We start from the raw sequence: 9,871 nt of genomic DNA, 5'->3' as shown, positions 1-9,871 counted from the left end.
GAGCTAAAGATTTGGTAGAGGCTCTCCCAGGGGTTATTCACCCAAGAACAGGTCATCGGGCTGTGTTCGTGCTGGTAGAGAGATTCCCAGACCCCTCTTTGTTTTGCATAAATTAACTTTGGGTTTCACCCTAAGTTATCAGAGCGATCCAGACGTGGATCCCTTGCTCACTGTTCTTAGAGAGGCAACAGTTTCTCCTCACTGATGATGCCAAACAATGCTGAAACATGTGTATGGGGTTACTGATGGTACTCTTGTTCAGAGGAGAATAGCCTAGCATTTCGGAGCTGAACTGCCCCTGGGCAGGACAAAGGCTGATATGCGGGGACATTTCTTCTCTGTGAAAGGGACAGTGAGCTAAAGATTTGGTAGAGTCTCTCCCAGGGGTTATTTACACAAGAACAGGTCATCGGGCTGTGTTCGTGCTGGTAGAGAGATTCCCAGACCCCCCCTTGTTTTGCATAACTTAATTTTGTGTCTCACCCTAAGTTAACAGGGCAATCCAGACGTGGACCCCTCGCTCACTGTTCTTATAGAGGCGCAGCTTCACTTCACTGATGATGCCCAACAAGGCTGAAACACGTGTATGGGGTTGCTGTGGAGCTCTTGTTCAGAGGAGAAATGCCTAGCATTTCTGTGCTGAACTGCCCTGGGGCATGACAAAGACTGATAAAGGGGGAAATATCTTCTCTGTGAAAGGGACAGTGAGCTAAAGACTTGGTAGAATCTCTCCCAGCGGATATTCACCCAAGAACAGGTCATTGGGCTGTGTCCGTGCTGGTAGAGAGATTCCCAGACCCCCCTTTGTTTTGCATAATTCAACTTTGGGTTTCACCCTAAGTTAACAGGGCGATCCAGACGTGGACTCCTTGCTCACTGTTCTTAGAGAGGCAATAGTTCCACCTCACTGATGATGCCAAACAAGGCTGAAACATGTGTATGGGGTTACTGATGGTACTCTTGTTCAGAGGAGAATTGCCTAGCATTTCGGCGCTGGACTGCCACTGGGCAGGACAAAGGCTGATAAGCAAGGAAATTTCTTCTCTGTGAAAGGGACAGTGAGCTAAAGACTTGGTAAAGTCTCTCCCAGGGGTTATTGACACAAGAACAGGTCAGTGGGCTGTGTTCGTGCTGGTAGAGAGATTCCCAGACCCCTCTTTGTTTTGCATAAATTAACTTTGGGTTTCACCCTAAGTTATCAGAGCGATCCAGACGTGGACCCCTTGCTCACTGTTCTTAGAGAGGCAACAGTTTCACCTCACTGATGATGCCCAACAAGGCTGAAACACATGTATGGGGTTACTGATGGTACTCTTGTTCAGAGGAGAATTGTCTGGCTGTTCGGCGCTGGACTGTCCCTGGGCAGGACAAAGGCTGATATGCAGGAAAACTTCTTCTCTGTGAAAGGGACAGTGAGCTAAAGATTTGGTAGAGGCTCTCCCAGGGGTTATTCACCCAAGAACAGGTCATCGGGCTGTGTTCGTGCTGGTAGAGAGATTCCCAGACCCCTCTTTGTTTTGCATAAATTAACTTTGGGTTTCACCCTAAGTTATAAGAGCGATCCAGACGTGGATCCCTTGCTCACTGTTCTTAGAGAGGCAACAGTTTCTCCTCACTGATGATGCCAAACAATGCTGAAACATATGTATGGGGTTACTGATGGTACTCTTGTTCAGAGGAGAATTGCCTAGCATTTCGGAGCTGAACTGCCCCTGGGCAGGACAAAGGCTGATATGCGGGGACATTTCTTCTCTGTGAAAGGGACAGTGAGCTAAAGATTTGGTAGAGTCTCTCCCAGGGGTTATTCACACAAGAACAGGTCATCGGGCTGTGTTCGTGCTGGTAGAGAGATTCCCAGACCCCCCCTTGTTTTGCATAACTTAATTTTGTGTCTCACCCTAAGTTAACAGGGCAATCCAGACGTGGACCCCTCGCTCACTGTTCTTATAGAGGCGCAGCTTCACTTCACTGATGATGCCCAACAAGGCTGAAACACGTGTATGGGGTTGCTGTGGAGCTCTTGTTCAGAGGAGAAATGCCTAGCATTTCTGTGCTGAACTGCCCCGGGGCATGACAAAGACTGATAAAGGGGGAAATATCTTCTCTGTGAAAGGGACAGTGAGCTAAAGACTTGGTAGAATCTCTCCCAGCGGATATTCACCCAAGAACAGGTCATTGGGCTGTGTCCGTGCTGGTAGAGAGATTCCCAGACCCCCCTTTGTTTTGCATAATTCAACTTTGGGTTTCACCCTAAGTTAACAGGGCGATCCAGACGTGGACCCCTTGCTCACTGTTCTTAGAGAGGCAACAGTTTCACCTCACTGATGATGCCAAACAAGGCTGAAACATGTGTATGGGGTTACTGATGGTACTCTTGTTCAGAGGAGAATTGCCTAGCATTTCGGCGCTGACTGTCCCTGGGCAGGACAAAGGCTGATATGCAGGACATTTCTTCTCTTTGAAAGGGACAGTGAGCTAAAGACTTGGTAGAGTCTCTCCCAGGGTTTATTCACCCAGGAACAGGTCACTGGGCTGTGTTCGTGCTGGAAGAGAAATTCCCAGACCCCCTTTTGTTTTGCATAAATTAACTTTGGGTGTTACCCTATGTTAACAGGGCGATCCAGATGTGGACCCCCTTGCTCACTGTTCTTAGAGAGGCAACAGTTTCACCTCACTGATGATGCCCAACAAGGCTGAAACACATATATGGGGTTACGGATGGTACTCTTGTTCAGAGGAGAATTGTCTAGCATTTCGGCGCTGGACTGCCCCTGGCAGGACAAAGGCTGATATGCAGGGATATGTCTTCTCTGTGAAAGGGACAGTGAGCTAAAGACTTGGTAGAGTCTCTCCCAGGGGTTATTCACCCAAGAACAGGTCATTGGGCTGTGTTCGTGCTGGTAGAGAGATTCCCAGACCCCCCTTTGTTTTCCATAAATTAACTTTGGGTTTCACCCTAAGTTATCAGGGCGATCCAGACGTGGACCCCTTGCTCACTGTTCTTAGAGAGGCAACAGTTTCACTTCACTGATGATGCCCAACAAGGCTGAAACACATATATGGGGTTACGGATGGTACTCTTGTTCAGAGGAGAATTGTCTAGCATTTCGGCGCTGGACTGCCACTGGGCAGGACAAAGGGTGATATGTGGGGACATTTCTTCTCTGTTAAAGGGACAGTGAGCTAGACTTTTTAAAGTCTCCTCCAGGGGTTATTCACCCAAGAACAGGTCATTGGGCTGTGTTCGTGCTGGTAGAGAGAGTCCCAGACCCACCTTTGTTTTGCATAAATTAACTTTGGGTTTCACCCTAAATTAACAGGGTAATCCAGACGTGGACCCCTTGCTCACTGTTCTTAGAGAGGCAACAGTTACACCTCACTGATGATGCCCAACAAGGCTGAAACACATGTATGGGGTTACTGATGGTACTCTTGTTCAGAGGAGAATTGCTTAGCAGTTTTGCACTGGACTGTCCCTGGGCAGGACAAAGGCTGATATGGGGGAAATTTCTTCTCTGTGAAAGGGACAGTGACCTAAAGACTTGGTAGAGTCTCTCCCAGGGGTTATTCACCCAAGAACAAGTCATTGGGCTGTGTTCATGCTGGTAGAGAGATTCCCAGACCCCCCTTTGTTTTGCATAATTCAACTTTGGGTTTCACCCTAAGTTAACAGGGCGATCCAGACGTGGTCTCCTTGCTCACTGTTCTTAGAGAGGCAATAGTTCCACCTCACTGATGATACCAAACAAGGCTGAAACATGTGTATGGGGTTACTGATGGTACTCTTGTTCAGAGGAGAATTGCCTAGCATTTCGGCGCTGGACTGCCACTGGGCAGGACAAAGGCTGATAAGCAAGGAAATTTCTTCTCTGTGAAAGGGACAGTGAGCTAAAGACTTGGTAAAGTCTCTCCCAGGGGTTATTCACCCAAGAACAGGTCAGTGGGCTGTGTTCGTGCTGGTAGAGAGATTCCCAGACCCCCCTTTGTTTTGCATAATTAACTGGGTTTCACCCTAAGTTATCAGGGCGATCCAGACGTGGACCCCTTGCCCACTGTTCTTAGAAAGGCAACAGTTTAACCTCACTGATGATGCCCAGCAAGGCTAAAACATATGTATGGGGTTACTGATGGTACTCTTGTTCAGAGGAGAATTGCCTAGCATTTCGGCACTGGACTGCCCCTGGGCAGGGCAAAGGTTGATAAGCAGGGACATTTCTTCTCTGTGAAAGGGACAGTGAGCTAAAGATTTGGTAGAGTCTCTCCCAGTGGTTATTCACCCAAGAACAGGTCATTGGGCTGTGTTCGTGCTGGTAGAGAGATTCCCAAACCCCGCCTTTGTTTTGCATAAATTAACTTTGGATTTCACCCTAAGTTAACAGGGTGGTCCAGACGTGGACCCCTTGCTCACTGTTCTTAGAGAGGCAACAGTTTCACCTCACTGATGATGGCCAACAAGGCTGAAACACATGTATGGGGTTACTGATGGTACTCTTGTTCAGAGGAGAATTGTCTGGCTGTTCGGCGCTGGACTGTCCCTGGGCAGGACAAAGGCTGATATGCAGGAAAACTTCTTCTCTGTGAAAGGGACAGTGAGCTAAAGATTTGGTAGAGGCTCTCCCAGGGGTTATTCACCCAAGAACAGGTCATCGGGCTGTGTTCGTGCTGGTAGAGAGATTCCCAGACCCCTCTTTGTTTTGCATAAATTAACTTTGGGTTTCACCCTAAGTTATCAGAGCGATCCAGACGTGGATCCCTTGCTCACTGTTCTTAGAGAGGCAACAGTTTCTCCTCACTGATGATGCCAAACAATGCTGAAACATGTGTATGGGGTTACTGATGGTACTCTTGTTCAGAGGAGAATTGCCTAGCATTTCGGAGCTGAACTGCCCCTGGGCAGGACAAAGGCTGATATGCGGGGACATTTCTTCTCTGTGAAAGGGACAGTGAGCTAAAGATTTGGTAGAGTCTCTCCCAGGGGTTATTCACACAAGAACAGGTCATCGGGCTGTGTTCGTGCTGGTAGAGAGATTCCCAGACCCCCCCTTGTTTTGCATAACTTAATTTTGTGTCTCACCCTAAGTTAACAGGGCAATCCAGACGTGGACCCCTCGCTCACTGTTCTTATAGAGGCGCAGCTTCACTTCACTGATGATGCCCAACAAGGCTGAAACACGTGTATGGGGTTGCTGTGGAGCTCTCGTTCAGAGGAGAAATGCCTAGCATTTCTGTGCTGAACTGCCCCGGGGCATGACAAAGGCTGATAAAGGGGGAAATATCTTCTCTGTGAAAGGGACAGTGAGCTAAAGACTTGGTAGAATCTCTCCCAGCGGATATTCACCCAAGAACAGGTCATTGGGCTGTGTCCGTGCTGGTAGAGAGATTCCCAGACCCCCCTTTGTTTTGCATAATTCAACTTTGGGTTTCACCCTAAGTTAACAGGGCGATCCAGACGTGGACCCCTTGCTCACTGTTCTTAGAGAGGCAACAGTTTCACCTCACTGATGATGCCAACCAATGCTGAAACATGTGTATGGGGTTACTGATGGTACTCTTGTTCAGAGGAGAATTGCCTAGCATTTCCGTGCTGGATTGCCCTTGGGCAGGACAAAGGCTGATAAGCAGGGAAATTTCTTCTCTGTGAAAGGGACAGTGATCTAAAGACTTGGTAGAGTCTCTCCCAGGGGTTATTCACCCAAGAACAGGTCATTGGGCTGTGTTCGTGCTGGTAGAGAGATTCCCAGACCCCCCGTTGTTTTGCATAAATTAACTGGGTTTCACCCTAAGTTAACAGGGCGATCCAGACGTGGACCCCTTGCCCACTGTTCTTAGAAAGGCAACAGTTTAACCTCACTGATGATGCCCAGCAAGGCTGAAACACATGTATGGGGTTACTGATGGTACTCTTGTTCAGAGGAGAATTGCCTAGCATTTCGGAGCTGGACTGCCCCTGGGCAGGAGAAAGGCTGATATGTGGGGAAATTTCTTCTCTGTGAAAGGGACAGTGAGTTAGAGACTTGGTCTCCCCCAGGGGTTATTCACCCAAGAACAGGTCATTGGGCTGTGTTCGTGCTGGTAGAGGGATTCCCAGACCCCCCTTTGTTTTGCATAAATTAACTTTGGGTTTCACCCTAAATTAACAGGGCGATCCAGACGTGGACCCCTTGCTCACTGTTCTTAGAGAGGCAACAGTTTCACTTCACTGATGATGCCCAACGAGGCTGAAACACAAATATGGGGTTACTGATGGTACTCTTGTTCAGAGGAGAATTGTCTAGTATTTCGGCGCTGGACTGCCACTGGGCAGGACAAAGGCTGATATGTGGGGACATTTCTTCTCTGTTAAAGGGACAGTGAGCTAGACTTTTTATAGTCTCCTCCAGGGGTTATTCACCCAAGAACAGGTCATTGGGCTGTGTTCGTGCTGGTAGAGAGATTCCCAGACCCCCCTTTGTTTTGCATAAATTAACATTGGGTTTCACCCTAAATTAACAGGGTGATCCAGACGTGGACCCCTTGCTCACTGTTCTTAGAGAGGCAACAGTTTCACCTCACTGATGATGCCCAACAAGGCTGAAACACGTGTATGGGTGTGTATGGGGTTACTGATGGTACTGTTGTTCGGAGGAGAATTGCCTAGCATTTCGGTGCTGGACTGCCCCTGGGCAGGACAAAGGCTGATAAGCAGGGAAATTTCTTCTCTGTGAAAGGGACAGTGAGCTAAAGACTTGGTAGAGTCTCTCACAGGGGTTATTCACCCAAGAACAGGTCATTGGGCTGTGTTTGTGCTGGTAGAGAGATTCCCAGACCCCCCTTTTGTTTTGCATAAATTAACTAAGGGTTTCACCCTAAGTTAACAGGGCGATCCAGACGTGGACCCCTTGCTCACTGTTCTTATAGAGGCAACAGTTTCACCTCACTGATGATGCCCAACAAGGCTGAAACACGTGTATGGGGTTACTGATGGTACTCTTGTTCAGAGAAGAATTGCCTAGCGTTTCGGCGCTGCACTGCCCCTGGGCAGGACAAAGGCTGATATGTGGGGACATTTCTTCTCTGTGAAAGGGACAGTGAGCTAAAGACTTGGTAGAGTCTCTCCCAGGGGTTATTCACCCAAGAATAGGTCATTGGGCTGTGTTCGTGCTGGTAGAGAGATTCCCAGACCCCCCTTTGTTTTTCATAAATTAACTTTGGGTTTCACCCTAAATTAACAGGGTGATCCAGACGTGGACCCCTTGCTCACTGTTCTTAGAGAGGCAACAGTTTCACCTCACTGATGATGCCCAATAAGGCTGAAACACGTGTATGGGGTTACTGATGGTACTCTTGTTCAGAGGAGAATTGCCTAGCGTTTCGGCGCTGCACTGCCCCTGGGCAGGACAAAGGCTGATATGTGGGGACATTTCTTCTCTGTGAAAGGGACAGTGAGCTAAAGACTTGGTAGAGTCTCTCCCAGGGGTTATTCACCCAAGAACAGGTCATTGGGCTGTGTTCGTGCTGGTAGAGAGATTCCCAGACCCCCCTTTGTTTTGCATAAATTAACTGGGTTTCACCCTAAATTAACAGGGTAATCCAGACGTGGACCCCTTGCTCACTGTTCTTAGAGAGGCAACAGTTACACCTCACTGATGATGCCCAACAAGGCTGAAACACATGTATGGGGTTACTGATGGTACTCTTGTTCAGAGAAGAATTGCCTAGCGTTTCGGCGCTGCACTGCCCCTGGGCAGGACAAAGGCTGATATGTGGGGACATTTCTTCTCTGTGAAAGGGACAGTGAGCTAAAGACTTGGTAGAGTCTCTCCCAGGGGTTATTCACCCAAGAACAGGTCATTGGGCTGTGTTCGTGCTGGTAGAGAGATTCCCAGACCCCCCTTTGTTTTGCATAAATTAACTGGGTTTCACCCTAAATTAACAGGGCGATCCAGATGTGGACCCCTTGCCCACTGTTCTTAGAAAGGCAACAGTTTAACCTCACTGATGATGCCCAGCAAGGCTGAAACACATGTATAGGGTTACTGATGGTACTCTTGTTCAGAGGAGAATTGCCTAGCATTTCGGAGCTGGACTGCCCCTGGGCAGGAGAAAGGCTGATATGTGGGGAAATTTCTTCTCTGTGAAAGGGACAGTGAGTTAGAGACTTGGTCTCCCCCAGGGGTTATTCACCCAAGAACAGGTCATTGGGCTGTGTTCGTGCTGGTAGAGGGATTCCCAGACCCCCCTTTGTTTTGCATAAATTAACTTTGGGTTTTACCCTAAATTAACAGGGCGATCCAGACGTGGACCCCTTGCTCACTGTTCTTAGAGAGGCAACAGTTTCACTTCACTGATGATGCCCAACGAGGCTGAAACACAAATATGGGGTTACTGATGGTACTCTTGTTCAGAGGAGAATTGTCTAGTATTTCGGCGCTGGACTGCCACTGGGCAGGACAAAGGCTGATATGTGGGGACATTTCTTCTCTGTTAAAGGGACAGTGAGCTAGACTTTTTAAATTCTCCTCCAGGGGTTATTCACCCAAGAACAGGTCATTGGGCTGTGTTCATGCTGGTAGAGAGATTCCCAGACCCCCCTTTGTTTTGCATAAATTAACATTGGGTTTCACCCTAAATTAACAGGGTGATCCAGACGTGGACCCCTTGCTCACTGTTCTTAGAGAGGCAACAGTTTCACCTCACTGATGATGCCCAATAAGGCTGAAACATGTGTATGGGGTTACTGATGGTACTCTTGTTCAGAGGAGAATTGCCTAGCATTTCAGAGCTGGACTGCCCCTGGGCAGGACAAAGGCTGATATGCAGGGATATTTCTTCTCTGTGAAAGGGACAGTGAGATAAAGACTTGGTAGAGTCTATCCCAGGGGTTATTCACCCGAGAACAGGTCATTGGGCTGTGTTCGTGCTGGTAGAGAGAGTCCCAGACCCACCTTTGTTTTGCATTAATTAACTTTGGGTTTCACCCTAAATTAACAGGGTAATCCAGACGTGGACCCCTTGCTCACTGTTCTTAGAGAGGCAACAGTTACACCTCACTGATGATGCCCAACAAGGCTGAAACACATGTATGGGGTTACTGATGGTACTCTTGTTCAGAGGAGAATTGCTTAGCAGTTTTGCACTGGACTGTCCCTGTGCAGGACAAAGGCTGATATGGGGGAAATTTCTTCTCTGTGAAAGGGACAGTGACCTAAAGACTTGGTAGAGTCTCTCCCAGGGGTTATTCACCCGAGAACAGGTCATTGGGCTGTGTTTGTGCTGGTAGAGAGATTCCCAGACCCCCCTTTTGTTTTGCATAAATTAACTAAGGGTTTCACCCTAAGTTAACAGGGCGATCCAGACGTGGACCCCTTGCTCACTGTTCTTATAGAGGCAACAGTTTCACCTCACTGATGATGCCCAACAAGGCTGAAACACGTGTATGGGGTTACTGATGGTACTCTTGTTCAGAGAAGAATTGCCTAGCGTTTCGGCGCTGCACTGCCCCTGGGCAGGACAAAGGCTGATATGTGGGGACATTTCTTCTCTGTGAAAGGGACAGTGAGCTAAAGACTTGGTAGAGTCTCTCCCAGGGGTTATTCACCCAAGAATAGGTCATTGGGCTGTGTTCGTGCTGGTAGAGAGATTCCCAGACCCCCCTTTGTTTTTCATAAATTAACTTTGGGTTTCACCCTAAATTAACAGGGTGATCCAGACGTGGACCCCTTGCTCACTGTTCTTAGAGAGGCAACAGTTTCACCTCACTGATGATGCCCAATAAGGCTGAAACACGTGTATGGGGTTACTGATGGTACTCTTGTTCAGAGGAGAATTGCCTAGCGTTTCGGCGCTGCACTGCCCCTGGGCAGGACAAAGGCTGATATGTGGGGACATTTCT

Source organism: Ambystoma mexicanum, chromosome 5p (genome assembly GCF_040938575.1).
Source record: "Ambystoma mexicanum isolate Mex_15411 chromosome 5p, UKY_AmexF1_1, whole genome shotgun sequence".
Taxonomy (NCBI): Eukaryota; Metazoa; Chordata; class Amphibia; order Caudata; family Ambystomatidae; genus Ambystoma; species Ambystoma mexicanum.
Note: the sequence above shows the minus strand (reverse complement) of the source record.